The sequence below is a fragment of the Lemur catta genome, chromosome 14 (assembly GCF_020740605.2).
Source record: "Lemur catta isolate mLemCat1 chromosome 14, mLemCat1.pri, whole genome shotgun sequence".
NCBI classification, from domain to species: Eukaryota; Metazoa; Chordata; class Mammalia; order Primates; family Lemuridae; genus Lemur; species Lemur catta.
In genome coordinates, this window is record NC_059141.1 from 13,129,498 (window position 1) to 13,154,457 (window position 24,960).

At 39.3% G+C, this 24,960-nt stretch overlaps 1 protein-coding gene and 1 long non-coding RNA gene across 2 annotated transcripts in view; both read left to right on the plus strand.

Annotated features, from left to right (window-relative positions):
• The window catches only part of ABLIM1 (actin binding LIM protein 1), a 284,900-nt gene that overhangs the window by 41,665 nt on the left and 218,275 nt on the right, over positions 1-24,960 (plus strand). The window lies entirely within an intron of this gene.
• On the plus strand, positions 20,017-24,563 carry LOC123650268. The gene is made up of 4 exons (XR_006739313.1): positions 20,017-20,056; positions 20,418-20,559; positions 23,085-23,233; positions 23,468-24,563. It is a non-coding gene; the product is annotated as an uncharacterized LOC123650268 (long non-coding RNA).

Here is a 24,960-nt window from a genome sequence, read left to right on the forward strand (position 1 = left end):
ATTGAAGGTAAGTGACAGGCAAATGTCTGACACTGAATGCCAAGGACTGTGTTTGATGGTTCATGTTGTGCAGAAAGCACATTTCTACCACCATAAGGTTCCTAGCTAATAACGATCAAGAAGGGGGTTTCAGGATGAGTAAGTATTATGATCCAATGGTTACTAGAAGTTGTTCCTTCCCAAAGATCTCTCTGCACTTTCCCATTGGCAAGAGTAATCTATGAGTCACCTAGAAGTCCTGTGAAAATGCATTTCTTAAGAAAGGTTAATTGGACTTTTTGTGCTTATAGATATTTCTTCATGGCTTAGTTTATAGGCTTAATTATTGAGATTTATTCTGAAGGAATGGGGGGGAAGGTAGGTATATTTGATTAAATAATGGAGTTCTGAAGATGCTTTATTGACCATGGGAAGATGGGGTTGTTCCCAGAGGCCACCAGAATATTAAAGCAGGGAGCCCCAGACTTCAGCCAAAACAGCTAGTGCAAAGCTGCCAGGATCCTCCAGCAAAAGATGAGAGTGTGCCAAGTGCAGATACCAGCCCTGCTGTTTCCTAAGGTCAGCCCTATGACATCTCAGCCTTGGAACAAGGGGAGATGCCCTTATAGCTGCAATACCTAGAATTCTTTATTGTGTGCCTGACACTAGCCATTAAAAGGCCACTAATCTCTCCCAAATATTCTAAGGAGAGGTGAGGTCAATGGCCTTGGTAGGTTACTTTTAGAACTCTGAAGATATGGTGACATGTTAGGACAGGATTTAGCATCCAGATCAAGCCTTGTTGTGGCCGTTTAAACAATTAAGTGACCTTGGGCAAGGGCCTTCGGTTCATATGAAAATAGAGATCCTACTTCTCAGGGTTGTTTAACTGAGATCATTTATATAAACTGCCCAGTACAGTATCTTGAGCATAGTAGACAACTCAAAAAAATGTTTATTTCAAATTTTATGGAGAAATCCTAGATATTTAATTTTCAGACTCTGAAACCAGAGCCAATGTCAATTCAATCATTTAAGGTGGGGAGATCAATGGTCTTTTTTTTAAATCCGTTGGCTTCACATTGCCTTTCCCACTTTGTATTATAACTCAGGCCATTCTTGCTAGGTTTGCCCCATGATGGTTGTTCATTATTATATAATAATATATGTACACAAACAAAAATCAAACTAAACAAAAGGCTATTCAGTGAAGTATGCTTCCTCTGACTGTAGCCCCCCTTGTACTCCTGAAGGTAGCCACTGTTTCTTTTGTTTCCTTCCAGAAACTTTTGCTGTATGTATCTTGTTCTTTTCACAAATGAGAGCAACGTGTTCATACTCCTCTGCACCTTGATATTTTGTTGTTGTTTAGTTTATATTACATCCATATTGAATAATACAAAGCCAAATTATTTGGAAGATTTGGACAAAAACAAGAATCCTGGTCGCTCAATGCAAAGAATGAATTTGGTTAAGAATCTAGGACTTGAACACCTCTAAAACTGCAAAGGATTTAATTATATTCCTTTGGCTTCTAATCTGATTCCCCCCGGAAGACCTTCTGGGTTAATTATGGGTCCCAGGGACGCTTGGCAGACATAGCTGCTGCATTGCTGTTCCACAGAGGTAATTAATCATCTGGCCCGAATCATGAGAGAATGCTCCATTCTTTGTCCTCATTACCAGTAGCTATTGGAGAAGGACAATTTTTTGAACAAAATGGAACCACATGTGATTCTTTTTAGACTATACAGCAAGTGATAATAAAGGTGTTTACATTTTGGGCTTCCTATCGTAAGGTAGAGAAAAAAAGAGTGTGTGTGTCTATGGGGGGAGCAGTAAATCACTTAACTCTTTGGGGCTGGCTACTGATAATCTGGAAGTTTTATTCAAAGGGACACTCTGTGCATACTTATTTCCCTTCTTTCCAGTTACCTGCCTTTTTTAATATCTCAAAATCCTAGTTTGAAGAGATGTTAGTGGTCATCTATTTCAATGAGTAATTTCATCTATTACTCAACTGGAGGCAATTTTGTGCCCCAGGGAACATTTGACAAATGTCTGAAAACATTTTTGTTTGTCACAACTAGGTAAGGACATCTACTAGGTGGAGACCAGGGATGTTGCCAAACATCCTACAATGCATAGGACAGTCCCCCAAAACAAGGAATTGTCTGGCCCAAAATTTTAAAGGTGCTGAGGTTGAGGAATCCTAGTTGGTTGATCTAGTTCAGTGCTCTCCCTAAATGATTTCAGTTTCATTGTTTTTGTATTTGAGTGATGAATGGTAATGACCACCAAAGTAATTTCATTATAGCATTGAAATACTTCTACAAACATTCCTTCCAGCTGTAAGATTCTCAGAATCTGTTATTGAGTGGGTAAAGACATCAACACAGAGCTGTTCGCTTGTCCTAACAAACGGTAATGGTAAAAATTAACTTCGCTGTTGAATCGTTCACAGAGGAGACTTACCTTATTTGCCATAGTTTCTCCAGCCCCAGGTAATGCTAAGGGCTCAATAGACATTGGTTGAATGAATGAATGAGATACCATGATCCTTTGGCCTCAGTGGGATGGATTTGCAGCAGCGATCTGAGCAGAAACTTGGCTGTATACACTTGGCTTTATGGTAAATATAACTTCCATGACAGCTCTGTGTTCATGTGGTAGCTTTTATTAATGGAGCTCACCATTTCTTCCTTATTTTCCTGCTGCTTCTGTTTTTAACAGTTCCAAGCAGTATAAGCAATTATAGAAAAATGTATACATAATTGGCATCTGCAGAAGCAGCCAGCACGTAATGAACTCAGGATTGAAGACCTGAACAAAACCAATCATGTAGAATGTCATTTGTTTTTGGAGTTTTAAAGGATTCAATTTTCCCTTGGATTCCCAAACCTTTGATATCATTTAGAGAAGCTGGATTGTAACTTGAAAAGTTTGCGTGATCTCAACGGTTAGCATATATGTTCAAGATGAGGTACATCAATCAGAAGATAAGTGATTATCCCTAAGAAAACATCCTTTATAATTCAGGAGATAGTGGTCCCCAGATAAGATAAATCAGAAAAAAAAAAAGATTTATCTTCACATCCATTTTCTTTTTTGAGACTGAGTTGTGTTCTGCCTTGTTTTTACCTCTCTCTACTGATTTGAGACCCCTTTCCATGAAAAACCATTATAGCTTGCATATGTCTACCTACCTTACTTAGCTATTGTAGCTGGAGAGTGAGAAACACTGGCTATAAAAGATAGAAAGTTCAAATTTTTTCCTTACATGGAAGGAATGCCAGGGAATGATGAAAGGTTCTACATTTTCTCCACTTCTTGTTGGATAGGTACTTCCCTGGCCTGGGGGACTCCAGATGATAGTCTGAGACAGAGAATAGTGAGTGGAAAATGCACTTCTAATAGTGCCATTCTCACAATACCCTGTGTGCAAACACTTGATTGTTTTGGTTGGTAAAGAGGAGACGTGGGGACGGACAGAACTTCTGTGACCTGACTCCATACTATGGCCCTGACCTGTGTGCCTAACTCTTAGGACTCATTTCAAGGGCAGTCTGTAATTCAAGGGCAATTGATGTTGTTGATGTGTGTTTCCACATTATGCTTCTGTTAATGTTTTCCTTATGCAAATGCAAGAATTCTTGCAAATGAAAGAACACATAATATTTGAGTGAAAATGAAAAATTAGTGTTCACAAGAAATGTTTTCTTTTAGATATATGTACTTCTGTTTTAAGCCTAAATAGCCAAGTGCTCTAAGTATGTTTCTTATGGAAAGAAAAAGTCTTGGTGAGGGCTGAGGTCAGGAAGAACGTTCCCGAACATCTCGTGCATCCCTCTGCACTTTCCCTTCCTTGGCAATCTGACCTTGTGTATGAGCAGCAGGAACTTTTACCCATTGTGCGGAGGGAAGGTGATCCCAGCAGCAACCTTAGCCTGGATTGCTTCTCAGGGAGGAGGCATTGTTAAGAAATACATATCTTTTAAGGAATGTAGTTTGTTTTTTGTTTGGTTTTACTAAATGTGTTCTTACTAGGGCAAGAGCAGAAGATTCCCAAACTCCCAGCCTTGTCCTTTCCTAGCAACTGATTTTACTTGGAAAGAATTGAAGGAAGGGGCTTGAATACTGATCGTAGGTGTGTTTGTGAAAATTAATGGTGTTTGGCTAGCTTATTAGGAGGAAAGGGCAGCGTTCCCGAAGCAGAGCGACTAAGATGACTGGAATTTTCATTCTTGGCCCTCTCTTCCAACGCCCTTGGCCCTCAGCCTGCCTGGGAAATCTTGTCATCTTTTTTCCCTGCATCAAAGAAGAAAGTCTGTGCTTACATGAAAATCAGTTAGTTTATTAAGAACAATATGGTATTAAATATGAGTAACTTTTCAAAGTATTAAAATTTGAGATGTGGTTTCTGCATTGATTTTTGAGTTTTTCTTTTATTTTCCTTTCCTTCACTCCTTTCTTTAAGAGTACTCAAAAGTTGACATGGGAGTCACTCACTTCTCCCTTCATGGCATAATAGTGAGAAGGAAAGGGAGGGACAGAAGGAGGAAGAGAGAAACGGAAAAATCGGGAGCTGATTTGTTTTTTTGAAAATAACAATCCCTCTTTTGTAAGAATGTATGTGGGGTCAATCTCTTTACTTCTTATTACACCAAGTGGATAATTATCTTCTAAAGGCTTTCCCTTAGTTTTCTGAATCTGTAGTTTACATAAAGTAATCTACGGTTGACTTCTGTGCAGGCCGCACCAAACCAAACCAAAACAAACCAGCCCCTCTGAGTGTAAGTATAATCCCCAAATAAACAAGCGGGTGCTTGGCATTCCGCTGTGAAGTTGTGTGCTCGGGTTACAGGTTGAAGAACGGCACGGCGCCAGTCACACATGGGTATTGGACACGTTCAGCTCTGATTTGAGAAGCCTTTGGTAACATCAGTCACAATGACATCACATGCCCAGAGTTCCCAAACCTTTCTCAAGTGTAGCTTTCAACAGAAGCGGCCAGGGTTGCCACTTCTTTCAATGCCAGTTGTTGACAGCCTCTTTCTGAATGTCTGCGTTTGGCTGCAGACCCAGAAGTGCTGTGGCAGAAAAAGCCGTACACTTCATGTCCAAAGACCTGTGTTCTGGTCTCAGTGTGATTAGCCTGATCTGCAGCAAGTTAACCTCAGTGGACTCTTTGCTTTTCTCATCTGTAAAATGAAATGTTAAGTCTTAGGTCCCCAATGGATGATTTCATGATTTCTTTTTTTTTTTTTTTGAGGCAGAGTCTCACTCTGTCACCCTGGGTAGGGTGCTGTGGCATCATCATAGTTCACAGCAACCTCAAACTCCTGGGCTCAAGCGATCCTCCTGCCTCAGCCTCCCAGTAGCTGGGACTTAACAGGCATGTGCCACTGCACTGGGCTAATTTTTCTATTTTTAGTAGAGTTGGGGTGTCATTCTTGCTCAGGCTGGTCTCAAACTCCTGAGAGCTCAAGCAATCCTTCCACCTTGGCCTCCCAGAGTGGTAGGGCTACAGGCATGAGCCACCACTGGGCCTGATTTCATGATCTAACTGAAGTTAATTACAAAACCACTTTCAGCCCTGTGATTAATAAACAGGAAGAGAATCCACTCAATTCCAGGCTACACAGCATAGAAAGGCCACTTCAGAGAGTGCTCTGTGGGAACGATGTTCTAGAAAGTAAAATGTTGGTGAGGGCTGATTATATTTCTTGCTGTTCCTCTCGAGGCATTTCTGGGAGTTGATTTTCAAGTCTAAGTGAATGTACAGACCCTGTAAATTCAGCACCTCATCAGTACAGCACACGGTTAACACAGACGCGTTGCAGTTGGCTTCCCATGTCTGTCTCATTGGGTCCCCTTTAGGTTGTCACTCAATCTGTTATATGAATTTTTAAGTAAGGAGACACAACATTCTCTGCAACAGCGATAATTATCACTTACAGTTGTTTGCTTTTAGAGAGATATGTGAATTCCTCACCGTTTTTATTATTCTTTTGCTGAAAGGAGTGACGTTTTCTTAAAGACTGCCCCTTGAATGGAAACCATGCTGCTGAGTGAAGCTGCCCGACTGAAATGGGAGCAAGTTATAACTGCCTGGAAATTCCTTAGTGTTACTAAAAAAATATCAACACACACAAAAATGCTATGCTTTCTCTAAGTAAATACAAGTGGTAGGAAATCTGGGGTTAGAAGCCTTTTCATTCCCTTCACTGGGGAAGAAAAACACTGAGGGATGGCTTCTTGACAATCCCTGTTTTTGATTTTCCCTTTCTCTTCATCTTGCACTTAGTTTTGATTTCTCTGGGACGTGTGGTTTATGGTCAGATCTTATTATTGTGTACTTAAAACCCATGCTATTTGCTATTCCCCACCACCCCTGCTGTCTGTTGGCCACATAACTCCTTGCAAATGCAAGGATTTTAGTGGGATCTTGGCCATTCCATCTGCCCTGGTTTCAGAGCAGAGACCTCCCTCCAGCTCTTCTGCTGTCCTTGGCAAGTAACACACGTGCCTCAGGAAGAGGACAATACGGTAGGAATTGGCTTCCTTCTTCCCAGGCATTTTCTCATAGCAGGATAGTGTCCCATCAGCTGTTCTTCTCTTTCTTATTAAATCATGAGCCATAAATCAAAATGCTCGGTCCAGATATGTCATGGAATAACTGGGCAAGACGTGTATTTCATTAGTGCATAGAACTGTAGGTAGAGGGGGCAATCCGTTGCCCTAGGGTTTTATTTGTAATCAGTAAGAAGTAATTATCTAAGATCATTGACAGTGTTGCTGAGCAGGTTCCGCATTCCCCCAAAGCCCCCTAATATTCCCATGTCATGGGCCCATCTGCACGAGGGTTGTTTCACACACCACTGAAAGTTTTCATTAGTAGCTTCAGACTAGGAGCTGTCATCTAATTTTTCTATCCAGTTAGCATGCTTGTCTCACAATATGGTGGCAGTAAAGTGGAAAACCAAGCCAGGAACGCCAGCGTGACTCTGGGGAGCCCGGTAAGTAGAAGGTAGCCTTGGGTAAATATAGCTGATCTGGCTGAGGGCAGCCCGTAATAGGCTCCTGTCTTTTTTGTTCTTAAATTTCTTATCTTATGTATGTATTATGTTGGTTTGAAAACCATCTCATAGCTCTACATTGTAATTTTTAGGTCTTATGGAGGAACTACTATGGTTTTTAATTACAGCATTAAGGTGCTTTGTAACGAAAACATTTTCCCTGTCATTCTGAAGGGCCACAGGCAGGACATGCAGAATATCTTCCATGTTCTCCTCCTGTTCCACTCTCCACCCTTTGCCCTGCGCTGTGCTCCTGGAGACTAACCTCTACGGCTACAGCAGTGGGTCCCTTGACTTCTGCTTGGAGTTGGGTCCAGCTTAAGGGGGGCCTTGGCAGGAGGTCTGAGGGTGGGAGGAGAATGTGGTCAGGCTATTTATTCCCCTGACTCCTTCTCCACCAGGTCGCTGTGGGTTGTCTGTCTATCAAAGGCCACAGGTCCTGACAAGCAGCCCTCCCTCTCCATTTAGCTACTCATTTCAGATTCCAATGTCTACTCCACCCCTTGCCTCTTTATGCCTAGGGGTAGGAACAGCTCTCCCCCATTGCTGGCCGTGGGGTATCCTGCCCCCTGTAGGTTTGTGTAAACCTTTACCACACCTTTGCAAATATCCTTTTTGTTTCCAGCCAAGACCCTGACTATATGCAGGTCTAGTGGGGGGGTTGGCCACTGCTGCTCTTAGAGTGGTATCTGTCACTGAGATGTGGATCTGTAATAAGCTTTACACTTGGTTTCTCAATGGTCTTAATGCTGTCACCATGGAAACTGAACATCAAAAGACAGGCAAAGGTTATGGATGAAGAAGCTCTGGGACATACCCAGTACCCTATAAAAGCCATCATATAGCAGCAGAAGGGCTCATGGCAATTTGAATTGGGATCACTGCAAACAGTCAGCAAAAGAAAATGATGAAAAACCTTAGTGAAATCGAATTTCTATTGGGACTCTGAGCAGCAGTAGCCATCACCTTACATCTAACAATCAGAAATAAGATGACTTTTGCTGCCATTATTCTTGTGATAGGGGAAAATATAGATCCTCAGACAGAGTCAGGACATGTAGGGACTACAGACCCCCCCCAAAAGAGTAGGAATATCCTAAATATTTTCCTAATCATGGTCTGGCCTTCTCAGACCCACATATAAACAGATAGGAGCTTTTAAGTCATCTTTGAGTGGGACACATCAGATGTCTTTGGAATTTTGGATTGAGTGAGGGATGAGCAAATGTTCTAAAGCTTCACTTTTCCTACTGATGTAGTGGAATACACATACTTAGTGTGCAAATACGAACCTGTCAAGATTGCATTCTAATACAATTCTGATAGTTGCCAAAGCCCTACTGAGTCACTCTAACTCTGGATCTATTGGGCAGTTGAGCCTCTACAAGAAGTAGATGGGAAGTCCAGTGGTTATCCTTGACCTGAGTAAACCATTTCCTTTAGAGAGTCACAGATTTTAGTTACGTGACAATTCTTGCCCAAGTAAATGTGTGTGTATGTGCATGTGTGTGTATGCATGTGTGCACCTTGTGGGGATGGTGGTCTGCATAGTCATTATTGCTAATTGGGGGAGATCCAGGTTTTGTGGAGCCTGAAGCTTATACAATTTGGGGAGCCCTCTTTAGGAAAAAGAAAAAAAAATTTGAATACAAAATCAGGTATAAAAGTGAACATTTATTTAGGAAGGGGGAAAAAATCACAACAAATTACCAGATTTCAAAAGTGACAATTGCCAAATATCCTAGCATACAGAAAAATAACAAGCAGTCAATTAATAAATATATTATGACATACCTTTATAATACTTCCCTCTGTACATTTCTGACAGCATACTCCTTGATTGCCTTTTTACATGACAACAAATTTGTATATTTCTATATAGAGAAAAGATCCTTTAATCTTTCCTCTAGCATAGGTTATTGAAATTTATTTTTTTATTTTTGGTAGCGGGTAGACATAAAACAATTCCACACACAGAAATACTTACTGCTACAGTTTTAGGTCAACATATATAGGAACTTTGGTAATTTCCAGTTCACATAGTAGCCATTAAAAATGTCTGATACATTTATAATTATTTCTGATTCCTTATTAAGCATATTTATGACAGCAGAGAACTTTCATTCATCCTCTGCCTCTGATTTTACAGGTCTGTTGGTTGGAAGATTGTTCCACAGACCAGCTTTCTGCTTTATACAGTTCAAACCTTGTTTCTCTGCTACTGCCCACAGAACTCCAGTGTTGGATGCTGTGGAATACGTTCTTATCATGGCATGGCCTCTAGTCTTGCACTTTGATGTCATGACTCTAGGTGAGTCAGCCTAGTAAATAATAGACGTGTTTCTGGCAATCCTTTCTACACTTCGCAATAATAGCTAACAGTTACTTATCTATACATGGAAGTGACCATAAACCCCAAACATGTATTCCATGAAACCCAAAACTAAATATATCCCTAACTCAACTTCATCTTAGCCAAATTCTTTAAAAATGCCAATTCTCAAAAAGTACCAATACTGGGGCCATGCCAGTGCTGCCCTACGAGAGGGGAGGTCAACATGGAAAGACAGAATAGTTTTAAAAGATTATGATTGAAATATCTTTTTTTGGGTACAGATTTTACAGACATATGGCTGTGTGAATACATACTAGGACTTCTCCCAGGACTTTGAAAGGGGCCCCTGCAAGTCAGAGTCCCTGATGCTTACGCGTCATTAGCTTCGTGAGACCTTTATCTACTACGTCACTCAAGCACTAAAAAACTGACCCCAGATTTTATCACCCAGAACTGACTTTCAGGATAGGTAGGTTTTATTACTTCAGTTTGTTACTTTCTGCCCTCTTCCTAACTTTCTTTTTTCCCCCAAATGTAGGGGCAGAATAAGCACCTCTTTCTGGAATTACTCAGTTCATTTACTTTTCTTTCCTTCTCACTCTCTCTGCTTTTTCCCTCCACCTCCTCTTGCCCTTTTCCTTCATCAGAAATACACTACTGATTTTCATGGGTGTCGTCACTGCCTCCAGTTACCTTCCCTACGTAGTGTTGGGGTCCCACGAAAGGAGGGTCCCTTGCTTGGCAGGAAGATGTTTCTGTGGCAGAAAGAGCCTGGAAAGAAGACTCAGCAGGTGGGAGGAAGCACTTTCAGGGAAATAGTGGATGTTTTTGTTAGGCCAAGAGGTTTTGAGATGGCCTTCAAAGTGTGTAGCTGCTTTGCTATCATAATGACCGTCTTAGAACAGTGCCTGCTGAGGCTGTTTTGTTTCAGAACGTGCCACGAGCTGGATCACTCTGTGCAGAGGTAGCTCAGTGTGCATTTCATCCTTGCCATCATTCTCATAGTGGTTCTTTTTTTTAAGTGCCCTGTTCCATACTGATTAAGGAAAGTTTTAATAAGATTTTCTATCACCGAGATTGTTGAGTAGTACATGTTTTGTCTGCATCACCACACGTAAACAAATAAAAGACCTGCCACCAGAACAGGCTTTGAAAAACAGCAATTAGCAAAAAAGGCTTAGTAGAACATTGAAAACTGTTGGTAATTAGTTTCTAATGACTAGTAATCAGGAAGCCCAGGGAAGTGGGATTGGTGGTGGTTTAGCGAATGTGTCATTAAAAACAAAAACTGAGCCCTAGCTGGAGAAATGTGGGGTGTGGTGGGCTCTAATTGGGCCACCCTTATGGTAGTCACTGGCCACATGTGGCTATTAAGCACATTTGAAAGGGTAATATTTTTGATATATTTTGTTAAATAATTGTTAAAAATCAATTTCACCTATTTCCTTTTACTTTTTTAATGTGGTTACTAGAAACGTTTAAATTACATACGTGGCTTGCATTCTATTTCTGTTGACAGTGCTGGTCTAGAATGTGCCATTGTATATGTTTGAAAGTAGATTAATGATGCCTTAAAGGCTTCCTGGAAGTTTAGGGAGAGGTTGTTTTGATTTTCTGTGGGAGTGGGCAGGGTTTAAAAAAATATTTTTTTTAGGTTGAACAAAACTGAGACATAATGAATCACAGTGGCAGGCCATTCTATTATAGTTATAACGAATGAAAGGAGAATGAAATCCCTTGGGGGAGGTAACAAGTCAAACAACAGAAGAAGTTCTCAGCTTTTAGGAAAATATTGCCCCCAAAGGTTATCTCTTATAACCTTGCTTCCGGAGATCATAATTCAGCAGTTGCCTTGGATGTCTTTATCCTCAGGCTTCATCACATTGGTGACAAGAGAGAAAGAGAGAGAGAGAAATAATTCTCTCTCCTCCTTCAAACTGTAAGTCATACGTGGCATCGTCCTCCAAGGGAAAAATAATTAGGTATTGGGATTTGTAATTGCTTATTATTTTGTGATTCCAGCATATGGACTGTGCATTAACTTGTTTCTCAGGGTCAATTTTGGTATCATCATGGCCAGTGGACATTTTTGAGAATAACTCCTAGTTAGGATTTATTTATTGATAAGAGTATCCCACAAAAGTCTGACATTCAGTTGATGACTAAGCTGATACTAATCCTAATACTATATTGTTTTATGTAACTTGGACACTAGAAGGAATCTTGTAAAGGAACACCATAAAGTCTGTCCTAGAAAGAGGACTTGTGCCTAAATCGATTGAACTCCCAGAGGCTTCCCAACAACTTGGCTTTTGCTGTACTGATTTGTATGTAGTTTTCCTTTCTTCTTATCTAATTATATATTATTATTTTTTACATAGCAAATACTCAACAGATTCTTCTTGATTGATTGTCAGCAAGAAGGACTGTAATCTTTCTTGCACTTGAGATTCAGGTTTAAAGACTGAGTTTGACTTGGTGATGTTTAAATGGATCCTCTCCTTCAGGGTAAGAATGATGACTGCCTTGTGTCAGGTTTCAGGGCAGACCTGACCAGCTGGCTATCTGTCTGGGGAGATAACCCTGTGAGATGTATGAACAAATAATTTGATCCACTACCCACAGCCCTACCCTTCCATTGCACCCTTCTTCATGTAAATCAAGATATTTGTGAAATTTCAAACTTTTTGTTATGATTTTCAGTATTAAAGCTACCTATCTAAATTAAAATTATATATTACATAACTTTCTTTCATACTGTGGCTACATCTTCTTAACTTTTTCTGCTTTGGCATTGCACACAATTTTAGAGAGATTGCTCTAGAGTTCTTGTGCCTTTCATGATACTCAGCCTTTCTCGCCAAGGGTCCAAGTGAATTTCTGTTGACTGAATGACGTCGGATGTTTTCTGTCAGTCTCTGGTGTTTGCTTAGCCCCAAACTGTCTCCAGTTCCCTTTTCCTTCATCGTTATTCATGTGGTACAACCTCTGCAAACAGTGGTTTTCAGAACATTCCCTCTAGTTCCCACTATTTGAGGTCTTTGCCTTTCCCTTCTAATTTGCATCCTGCCCACCTGTGACCCATCCCTCCGTGGACCATGTCAGGACCCCCATGGGTACCCACACTTGACTTTGGGGTAGGATGTCCAGCCAGTATTGTGGGCTTTGTATCCAATCTCAAGTCTTTGTCAATAAACCACATTTTAGTAGCCATGCTTTAAAACATGGCTCACACTGGTTGGTTCTAGTCAAGTCAGAATTCTTCCTATTATTGTTTTAGCATTTAAAAAAAATTCTTATGCTTTCCCCTGGAAGTCTTGAGCATGAGCACATATAACCTGGTATGTAAGGTAGTTTAAGTATGTTTTTACCCAGAGGTGGTGGCATGAACCAGACACTCTTCAGGCCCTTGTTGGTGCTGCTTCCACCTGTGTTTATTCTAAGAACTAGATTTGATGGTAATGAAAAAGGAGAACTCAAACGTCCCTCTCTTATACCTCACTGTGTTGTTTAAGGTACTGCCGTGATTTGGCACAACTAGGCAATGCTTTGAAAATGTCTTAAGACTGGTGTACTTGAAAGGAATTATAAAGCAGCATTTCTCCTTCAGCTTATGAACTATTCATGAGTTTGTCTTTGAGAATTGGAATGCACCGAGGTTAAACTTGGCTCCTTATTAGAGTCAATGAGCCACTGAATCTTTACCCTTAGAAACAATCTGTGGGTTCTCTTTGCAGCGATTGCCCATAACAGAGTGCACTTTCACATTCCCAGGCATCCAGAGAAAAGACCTAGGACTCCCAACCACTCAGAAAGGGAGAGACTGGTTTGCTCTGCCCATTTCATCTCTCTTCCTTCCTCCTTCAGAATGACCGAAGGTGTGCTTGGGCTGAGAATCACTTGATGGAAAATAATATGAAACATAAATGAGCAATTTAAGGGAAGCTTGAAACTGGGCATTAGGAAATCGCTGCCAATATGTAATGCTCATACTAAATTCTGGCTTAGTAGCTGTCCAAAGCAGATTTATAGATAATCCCCATTTATGAAAATATTCTACTGAGAAGCACTATACAGTTACTTTTTCATACTTTATGCAGTAACAATTTAAGCTCTTGTTATTCCAAGATACCTGACAGATGTAATGCTGTGAGAGAGAGAGAGAGAGAGAGAGATTGTTCGAGTCACTGAGTAACTAGAAAAGCCTAACCACAGATAACCACAAAATGCCAAATAAATGGTGCTGGCAGGTGGCAGCCTGAATTTAGGCACAGGTTCTCCCTGTTATTCGAAAGTCAGCCCTTGCTAATTTAACCACACCGATAAAAAGTGGCTCGTGTTTCATGAGAGTGTGAGTCCGATATCTTATTTCTGGTACTCCTGTGCATGTGAATGTGCACACTTTGCACACTATTTCTGTAAAGAGAATCCGCAGATTTCCCCAGGGATAAAGATTTAGTAAGTACCTTGACTCTAGAAAGGAGCCAAGCTCACATCTAGTGGGATGCCTTGCAGGCTTCCTGTGAGAAACTGATCCTCCAGTAGAGGGTGGTGGTGTATCACGCCCCCAGCCCGGGGCTGGGTCCCTGCTGAGCTCTGTTCAGATGAATGAACTGATACATGACTTTATGTGAATATCTTATTTTCACAGTACATATTGTGAATGAAGACTAAATTCAATGAGCTTGTATAGAATGTAATGTGTGAAGCACAGACAAGGTGCATTGGAGGCAGTGAATTCTGAATGCCTAGGTATTCCTGAAGGCATTGTCCTTTGTAGTACTTTAAAAAAAAAAAAAAAAAAGCATGGGCTGGAGTGGTGGACAGCTTGTTTAGGGATCCTGGTGCTGCCACTGTAGGCAAAGGGACCTTAGGGGAGGTTATTTCACCTTTCTCAGTCTCCAGTTTCTCATCTGTAAAATGGGTACGATAATACCTACCACTTCTTTTACAGCTACTAAACTATAACAGGAACCTGTTAGAAGGCACACACAGAGTAAGCTTGTAAGCAAATGTGCTATAGACAAGGTTAGAAAAACTTCTGTAGCAGCAGAGAGTAGAGTGATAAATTCAGACTAGGTATTAGAATGGATTCAAGGAAGAAGTGGTCTTGAGCTGAGTGTTGAAGGTGAGTAAAATTCTTTGGAGCAATGGGTAGAGTATGTCTGTGCAGGAGTAGGAATAATCTTATTTTGTTGATTTCTAAGGCTGTAAAACTCATAGTATTTCACAAAAAATATTCCATGCATCGTAACTATTAAGTTTTACTTGGCAAAAATTATATGCAGTATAGAATTTTCCTATTAAGAGGTTTACAAATGTCTGAGTTAGTTCATCTAGGTACTTCAGAACTTCATATATTTAGAAGCAATTATGGTATCTGATATAGTTTCTATTTTTAAAAATCAACAAATAAAATAATTATTTAAATATTTTTTCTTTTTAAGAAATGTTTTGAGAGCTTCTGAATGCCTAGCAAGTGAAAGCTAATTATGATTGGTTGATTTATTATTTGTATGAACAATTCTAGCTATATTGAGTGTTATTTTAAATGTTTTTGTTCTTACTCATATACTGTTCATCATATAGTCATGACAGACCAGTGGTTAAAGACAAGAAACATAAAAAACATTGATGTTAAAATGGTAGTGAATCATTTTTATCATTAAACATTTTTAAATTCCTCAAATTCTTATTCTCTAGTTAGTCTTCCCTAAATTTGTAAGTTTCACTCATCTCACTGAAATTCTTCTATAAATCATTGGAATATCTATGTTATTTCAAAAGCCAATATTTTAAAAAGAAAATATATTAATGATTATTTGCAATTTTCCTTTTTAATTATTAGCAATAAAGATGTCCCTTCCTTGCAATCTGGTATTTAGAGAGAAGCTTGAAATAAAAAGATTGAAATCTTATTTAGGTTACCTTTTCACCTCAGGTGGGCACCACCATACCTGGCTGATTTTTTTTTTTTTTTTTGTAGCGACAAGGTCTCCCTGTTTCCAGGCTAGTCTTTAACTCCTGGCCTCACGCGATCCTCCCACTTTGGCCTCTTAAAGTGCTGGGATTACAGGTGTGAGGCACCACGCCCAGCCTGAGATCTCATTTTTTAGCTTACCATTCAAAAACAAAGAATGAAAATAATAAAAATCAGCCAAGTGAAATTTTTAAACTCAAAATATTAGCATTCTAAATATCTGATTCTGTTGCTGCAACACAGAATTAAAGCTCAGCATACACTTTCTACTTTGCATATGTCTGAAGATTTCTATAGTCAAAAAATAAACAAAATAGTATAATGAACCTCAAATACCCTCCGACCTTCAAGAGTTACCAACACTCTGATATTCTTGTTTTATCTATACATCTACTCCATCATTATTTTTTAACAGCTATTGTTAAGGGTTAATTGATGTACGTATCTTGGCTATAGAATTTGTACAGATAGAAACACGCATATCACCCATACCTCTATCCCAATATTGAACATTTTTATATCCCCAGAAATTCCCTTGTGTCCTTTGTCAGTGAATCCTCTCACCCCCAGACAACCATAGCCCTAATTAGATTTGTCTGTTCTAGAACTTCATATAAATGGACTCATATACTGTGTACTGTTGTGTAAGGCTTCTTTCACTCAGCATAAGGTCTGTGTGATGCATCCAGTTTGTTGCGTATAGAAGGAGTCCAGGAATGTTTACTGCTGAGTACTGTTCCATTGTATAGGCATATCATAATTTGATTACTGTGTTGATGGGCATTTATATTGTTTATAGTTTTTTACTAATATGAATAAAGTTGCTGTAAACATTCTTGGAAAAGTCTTTTTTGTGGATTTATGTTTGCATTTCTCCTGGATAAAGATCTAGATGCAGAATTGCAAGGTCAAAGGTTAGGTGTATATTTAACTTTATAAGAAAATGCCAAACCTTTTCCTGAAACCATTTTATGTGCTCACTAGAAATGTGTTAGAGTTCCTGTTGTTTAACATCCTCACCAACATTTGGTATTTTCATTTGGTATAGTGGTATCTTATTGTGATTTTAATTTGTATTTACCTTATGACTAATTATTTGAGAACTTTTCGTGTATTAATGATTTTTGCATACCTTCCTTTGTAAAGTACCTGTTCAAGCCTTTTCCCCCCCATTTTAAAATTGTAATTTTCTTCTTATGGAGTAGTAGGAATTTTTAATATATTCTAAATACAAGTACTGTGTCTGCTTTGTATTTTGTAAATGTTTTTCTACCAGTCTGAGATTTGCCTGTTTATTCTCTTAATAGTATCTTTTGATGAACAGAGTGTTTAATTTTGATGAAGTTTATCAATTTTTATGGTTTGTGATTTTTGTATCCTATCTAGGGAATTTTTGTCTAACTGCAGGATAACAAAGGTATTCTACGTTCTTTTCTAAAAGCTTTATGGGTTTAGATTTTAAGTTTATATCTATGATCTATCTCAAAATAATTTTTGTGTATGGTGTAAGGTAGGGATTGAGGTTAATTTTTTTCCACATGGATATCCGGTTGTTCCAGCCTTATTTGTTGAAAAGAATTCATTTCCCCATTGAATTGCATTGGGGCCTTTGTAAAAAATCAATTAATCAATTATAAGTGGATCTATTTTGGGAATTTCTATTTTGTTTCATTGACCAATTTGTCTTTCATTATGCTATTACTGCATTGTCTTGATTACTGGAGCTGCACAGAAAATCTTTATATCATATAATGTAAGTCTTTCATCTTTGTTCTTCCGTTTTTGAGATTATTTTGGCAATCCTAGGCCTTTTATGTTTTCATATCTATTTTAAAACAAGTTTGTCAACTTTTATTTAAAAACACCTGCTAAGAATATTATTGGGGTTACAATGAATTCATGAATTAATTTCAGGGAAATGAAGATCTTAATATTGAATCTTATAATCCATAGACATCATATATATCTCCACTTATTTAGGTTTTCTTTAATGTATCTCGGTGATTATTTATAGTAGTGTGTGAAGAGCATCCTTTCTCAATGAGGTTTTATGAGATAAGTAATCCCTCTTGCTCTAATGCATTCTTCATATGTAATGAATTAACTTACTGCTTATTCATCTAGAAATGTATTAGCTGGGTAGAATTCTTTGATAGAATCAAGAATAAAATCACTAAAATAACTTTTTTGCTTAATTTTGCCATGGAATGGGGTGCCATCTTGCAGTACTATAGTACAATATCACAACCAGTACATTGATACTAAAACTAATTCAGTCAACGTACAGAACAGTTCCATCACAAGGATCCCTTGTACTGCTCTTTCATAACAGAAATAACTGTTGTTAAAAATTTATTTTTTACTTCTGGTGGGTAGTACTGTAATTCTAAATAATATGTTTGGACTTGTATTTATTTTGACAACATCTCTTAAATAGCTTTTATACTCACAGAGTTTTACTAGTTTTAAATCTACTATTAATATAGAGTTACTTTAAAGCACTAACTGCTATTTTTTTTATCTGACTTTAGATATTACTCCTTAGATATTACTATTGGTCCCTATTATGTAAAAAGAGGAAATCATCGCCCCTCTTCCTCACTTCTCTTCTCCTACCCACTCTCTCTACTTCTGACTGCTGCCAGCTATTCCTTACTTTTACATGTCAAGGTTTATTTATTTTAAATCTTCTAACTGTCATGCTTCCTTATTTATTATAGGTTGATTTTTAGAGCTGAAACCAACAGAAAACATTTGTAAATTAAAAGTATGCAAATGTTTTTTTGCTGCAGAAGCAAGTAGTGTGACTGGCCCTGTAAAGAAGGAATTATTCTGTGCAGTAAATCTGAGAGAATTTCTAGAATTATCAAAGCATCATCAAAGGGCCCTTCTCCAACAATCTTATTTTTTTTTTCCTCAAAATTATGTTACTTTTTAGTTTACTTCATATTTGGGCCATGATTTTTATACAGATTTTTAATTTGTATAAAGCTTTGAATTTCAACTCTTTTTTTTTTCTTTTGCTAAGCAAAATGAATGTATTCATAGCATTCCTAAGATCTTAACAGCCTCTTCATCATAACTTGTTGAATGAAATCTAGTTTCTTGAAGACGTTTTCTGAGAATGCCCTATCTTCTAATTTGCACTCACTGGTTTCTAGATCTGTTACACGGCTGTCATTGTGGGATTTCCCCCTCACCCACCCCATTTTATTTCTAAACTAATTACACATTGTCTTGAAATCTGTAGCTTTCCGATTGGGGATTAGTTTTTCCTTCTGTCTGAGTCAGTCTTCAAGGAACTGTTTTTCGGCAGGGTGCATGGCGGGTAAATGGGATCCTTGTCTGTCTGAAAATTTCTTATTTTGCTCCCATGGTTCAATGCTGTCTTCTGACGTCACGAGGGCTGCCAAGTCTGATGGTAGCCCACGTCCTTGCCCCTTCTTGGTAACCTGATTTGGTCTCTGACAGCTTTTAAGATCTCCTCTATATCTTCAGAGTTCTAAAATTCCACCAGACTACGTCTAGCTGTTTGTCTTTTTTCTCCATCCTATTCAGCACTTGGTTTGCTCTTTAATTCTGAAGGCTGTGTCTTCCTTCAGGGCTGGAGAATTTTCTTTTTTCCACTTCTCCCCTCTACTTTCTCTGTTCTTTCTTTTTAGAATTCTTATTAAATGGATGTTGGACCTCCTCCATATCTCTTAATTCTTTTTTCATATTTAAAATGTCTTTTTTATTTTGTTCTACCCTTTGGAAGATTGCCTAGACATTTTTTTCTGGCCTGCCTATTGAATTTTTTTTTATTTTCATAATCATTTTCAATTTCCCCAAACTCTCTTTCTCTCTGATTACTCCTTTAATTTTTTTCCCAATGTTATTTTATGGATACAGTGTGTTCTCAGATATTTTAGAGGATATCAGTTTGACTTTTTATTTAGATCCTCTTCGGTTGCTTAAATTATCTGTTTCTCTAAAATCATGTTTCTGTATTCATCGTGGTCCCATTTTGTTTTCCTTAAATGTCTTAGTGATTCTTATTTGCATCTTCATATATGTTAATGAACTAATAGGGAGATTAATAAGAAGATTTTTATTTGGGGGATTAATATTTCCTTCTGTTTCCTTATGGGTATATAACTTTCCTTTATAGTTGTGTTAGTTTGTATTCTCTAAAATATAATCTTCAATATACTTAATCATATATTGATCTAACATCATTTTTACTTTAAAGCACTTATTTATCATATACCAAAGGAAATGGCAAAATGGTCTTTTAGGAAAAACCCTAAAGAGGATTATATCATTTTATATCAATATAAAAAGGTTTTGAGAACCAAGTTTAAAACTTGATGATGTAAAACTGAAATTGAAAATCAGGGCTTCCTAAATTAATGGGGTTATTAGACTGAATGATGGGTGTGGGTTTTCTTTTTAATAGCAAATGTCACTCTCGTATGAGTCTCGCTCCGTTTCTATCATGTCATTGTTTAGGTACGTGTAAACCTCGAATGTATAATTTGTTTTCGGAGGCCATTTGCACACACCCTGTGTGAAGCGAGCACCTGACAGGTCCCCGCCTCGCAGGTGTCCCTCCCTCCTACTCACCGGCATTCGCGGTGCTGCGGCGGGCTGAGTGGGCCGGCCGGAGGCTGGCTCTCGTCCCCTGCCTCTGCTGCTGGGCAGGTCAGCTGCTCGGGAAGCCGCATGCCAGCTCCTGAGGGCTGATCTGCTGCTCGGGAGCATTCGCCCGGGGCGGGAGAGGCTGCCAGATTGGACCTCTTCATTCCAGTTTGTACTCTTTAGTAACTGGTCGCGTCTCTGACTCAGACTGTTTTTTAAGTGCCACTTACATTTTTTAAAAACCCAGCTCAGAGTGGCCTTACATAAGCTGTGATGAGTGGGGTGCCGGGAGAAGGATGGGTTGGGTTGGGTTGGTGGACAGTGAGGCTGAGAATTGTTCTTCTCTGACCCCAAGGACCAGAAACAAAAAGGGAAGGGGCAGGTTTGGTGTCTGACCTGGAACTCCATTTTCTTCCTCCTCCAGAAAGCTGTGAGTCGTGAGTCTGAGAGATGGAAGTTATTGTGAATTTTTGTTCTTATTGAACCCAGACTGGACCAGAAGGCCTCAGCACAGCCCTGAGACTCAGCAATAATGGATGAAAAGATCCGTTCAGCGTCTGTTATGAGTTGAGTTGTGTCTCCCCCCGACTCCCTGCAATTCGTATGTTGAAGCTCTAACTCCCAGTACCACAGGATGTGACTGTATTTGGAGACAGGGCCTATAAAGAGGAAATTCAATTAAAATAACCTAATCCCGTATGACTGGTGCCCTTATGGGAAGAGGAAATTTGGAGAGAGAGAGAGAGAGAGAAACAGAGACAGAGACAGAGATAGAGAGAGACAGAGACCAGACTACCTTGTGAGGACACAGTGAGAGGGTGGCCATCTGCAATCCAAGGCGAGAGGTCTTAGAAGAAATCAACCCTGCCAACACCTTGACCTCAGACTTCTAGCCTCCAGAACTATGACAGAATAAATTTCTGTTGTTTAAGCTACCCAGTAGTATTTTGTTGTGGTCAACTTAGAAACTAGTTCAGCATTTTTAGCCAACAAGTCCCGATTCTTTCCCGGCTGCCCTCTCTGGGGACAGAGGAGGAAGGAATTCACTGGGCCCAGCTAAGTAGTCCTTATCACTGGACTCTAAAACCTGTGTCTTTGACTTCCCATGGGAAAGCTTTTCTTGACTAATCTTGTCAAGTTCTGAACTATTTGGATGTCAAACCGGGATAGAGACCTAGTGCAGGAAATCAGGGAGGCTGTCATTGGGAGCATTTCACAGGTGTGCAGCAGTAACATTGTGTAGGACGTGAGGTGAGATGTGTTGATAAGGACCAGTTGCCACAAGCAGTGGTGCCATGGCAATGAAAATCTGGAAGTTCTGGTTTGCCAGAGAATCTGACACCCTAATAAGCTCTTGAGTTCAGAGATCAAAATTTGAAGCTCCTTGGTTTGGTTGTGCAAAGCTTAATGAATGGGGATCCTTCCTTCTGTTGGATATGTTTTATTTCCCATCTGTTCAATGCCATTGGCATTCTAGTAGCAGAATTCTTTAATTTGAACAAAGTTATTGAGTCCTAATGGACCCAGTTCTGACCTAAGTCACTCTCTGTGTCTCAGTTTTTCTTACCTAAAGAAGGTAATTATTGCTCCCCATTTCACAGAGATATTATTTTGGTGTTTTAGGAATGGGGTTTGAATTTGTAATAAGGCAGTAGATTTCAGAAAGGTCTCCCCACCCCGCCCTGCCCTTCCCTTCCTCAAGTGATGTAGCCTCTCTGAGCCTCAGTTCTCTCATCTATAAAATGGGGATAGGAAAGGTTGCTCAAAGGAGTAGTGTGAGCATTAAATGAGACCCTGTGGAAATCACCTTGCATTAATCTCTGCCTGTTTTAAGGGCTTAACAAATGTTAGCCATTGGTAATGATCATGATGATGATGTTTTTATATCATTGCTATTACTAACCAGTTAGTTGCTTTGGGCACCCTACCTGAGTCTTATGCTGTCCCATTAAAGAGGAGTCTGCTTAAGACTGAAGTTAGTGGAAACCATTTATCTTGAGGCTAACGGAAAGGCCTGTAGGATTTAGGATAATGTATGGAGATGTAACCAGAGAATGAGATCTTGTTCCTTTGACCTACAAATGCTAAACTCTCAAAATATACCACCAAGCAGGCTTTCTCCAATTTTAATATGCATGTAAATTCCCTGGAGATCTTGTTAAAATGCAAATTCTGACTCACTACTTGGGGTGGGTGCTGGGATTCTACATTTCTAGCAAGTTCTCAGGCGAGGGCGATGCTCCAGGTTTTGAGCAGCAAGGCTGTAGAGTAGATAGATGGTAGAGCTATGATCCCAATGTTTTTAAATTCCACTTTTTATCATCCAATTATTATTTTCTATCAACTTACATTAAACCTTAAAAAATTTCATTTTCACTTTTCATCTTAAATTGGTTCAACTCTTGCTACCTTCCTGCCCCTGGCCTAATACTTAAATAATATTTTTTTTAAAAAAGGAAGAAGGATAACAACAATAATGAACTAGTATTTATATAGTGATTACTATAAACCAGGAACTGTGTGCTTAAATTCTCACAACATCCCATTTAGGTACCATAGAAAACTGAGGCCCATACAGATAAAATAACTTACATCACTTAGCTAGTGAGTGGTATAAACCAGGACCATTTTAGGAGTTTATTTAAAAGAGCCTTTTTGTAAATGAGAGACCCCAGGGATAGCTGGAATATTCCATCTCAATTATCATTTTTTGTTATTCCCATTTTGTTTTTTATCACATTTTACAAAATGTAGAGCCCCCCTTGCAGGGGCTGGCAACTGTGGTATTCATCCAGAATGCAATCTCGGATGACTGCAGCAGCTAGGTCCTCAGGGATAGTTCCTCAGAGTGGCACCTGGGGCTAGACCCCCCACAGCTCAGCTGTGGTTTGCTAAGTAACCAAACTTGAAGAGTGAAGCCTGTAAAAATGAAAGTCACAGCAAGCAGATAGATCCTGTAGAGTGTCCACATCCTTTCCACCTGCTTCCTTCCGAATTTGAGTATAAATCCAATTCTTATCAACCAAATATCATTTTCTATTGATTTACATTAAACTTTAGAACATTTTTATTTTTCATCTTCCATTGGCAGGGCTCTTGCTACTGTTCTGGGCTCTCTGTCTACTACTTTAAAAATGTTTAAAATAATAACAGCAACAAAAACCGCACCTGCAAACCTGCACTTGTGTAGCTGTGGGCTGTGCCAGGAAGAGCTGCAGTGGATAGACCTGACCATGATGGGTGAGGACAGGGGACATGTCCTTTAGGGGCTGTGTACTTGGCGAGTTGGGGACAGCTAATGCACTGGAGCATGTGGCTCGGAGCCAGTGGCTGGTCTAACCCTGCCTTGGCCACTCGCTTGCTCTGGGACCTGGGACTAGTCAGTTACACTCACTTACTGGCTGTCATTTTCCTCTCTAAAATGAGAGGATTGGATAGGATGGGAATTTTTCAAAAGTGTGTGTTTACTTTTAGCTATGGAACCCTTTCTTCAAATGAAGGCTCATCTGGAAGCCCAGAAAACAAAGCAGAAGAGCTGAGATTTCTCTGGTGGAAGTTGGGGTGAAGCCCAGAACCAATGCTTCTCCCTGAGTCCCTGCCCAATCCCTGAACAGCCTCCACCTTCTGTCCGTTAGATAGAAACCAGGGGTCTAGGTGACAGAAAGGTTCCCTCCAGTTCCCACACTGCGTATGCCTCAACGGAATACAACATAGGGTATTAGAAGGCTGCAGTCTGGGAGAAGTATTTGACTGCTGAAAGCTGTTTTGCCCTTGACCCTGGTGGTCAGTTATTAGGAATCTCAAAAAGATTCTGCATGGCATCCTCAGTGTTGACTTATTCTGAAAGGTTTAAATGCACTTTGATTTTTGCTCTATTATTAAAAATGCCTTCTCCTCTTGAATTTAGACTTTTGTGACTGGGGTTTTTTGTTGTTGTTTTTTTTTCTGGGGGTGGGGATATGGAAGATCATTGAAAGTAGAAAGATTTTTTTGTGTGTTTTATTTAGTTTTTGGATTTTTGATAGTTCTATAAAGTTGCGATGCATACTGGGACAGACTAGCCCAATTCCCTTTGCTGAAGCAAATGATCTTCTTGGAAGAGATGAAAGTTGAAAGCAGGCAGAGACAAGAAGACATTAAGAGTTTCAAAAATCAACAGGAAAATCTTTGGAATAATTAGTTTGTTTGAGACCATAAATAAAATGGTTGTTTTCACTGGAGACCAGGGATGAATGTTGTGCTGTGAGCAAATTGTTAATTAGGCAGGGTAATCCAGAATGTTAAATGAAATTTAAAGTCCCCCAAACTAAACTGGAGAGTTGAATTGAAGTCAATGGTGTGGAGTTGCATTCTCACTCTCATTAAAATGTGGCATATGTTCTCTTCCCACTAATGTTGAATGCAGCTTCCAAGGAGAAGGTGGCAGAGCAGCTTGGTAGTGATACACACTCAGTAAAAGATGCAGGGGCGAGAAAATGACACAGTAACGTTTCCAGGGCAGGTACATGTCTCCTAGGTGTTTGTTCTGTTTCCATTTCCTCCAACAACAAAAAATTCTGTATTAAATATAGCCCTGTGTGTATAGCAGAGTCAATAAATATCGTCTTTCATTCTCTGGGAGTGAAGCTACGTGTGGAATATTTTGCAATTGCCCTAGTCGTGTATCACTCGTAGGCCAAATGAAAATGGTAGTTAACATGGAAGTTATAAGAATCCACACTATAGTAAGGCATTAGGATTTAACCAGATATTTGATCCTTTTACAATGAAAGAAAGGTAGAATCTCCCTGTGCTGTACTAATTTGTTTCCTTTCAGACTTCATCATTACAACATTTGCAGAGGCGCCAAAAGATTGGAACCCAATTCCTACAGCTTATTTGTGTCAACTGGGTTACTGAAGAGAAATTCCTGTTATTTTCAAGGAATACAGAATGCGTTTTTGTTTTGTTTTGTTTTGTTTTGTTTT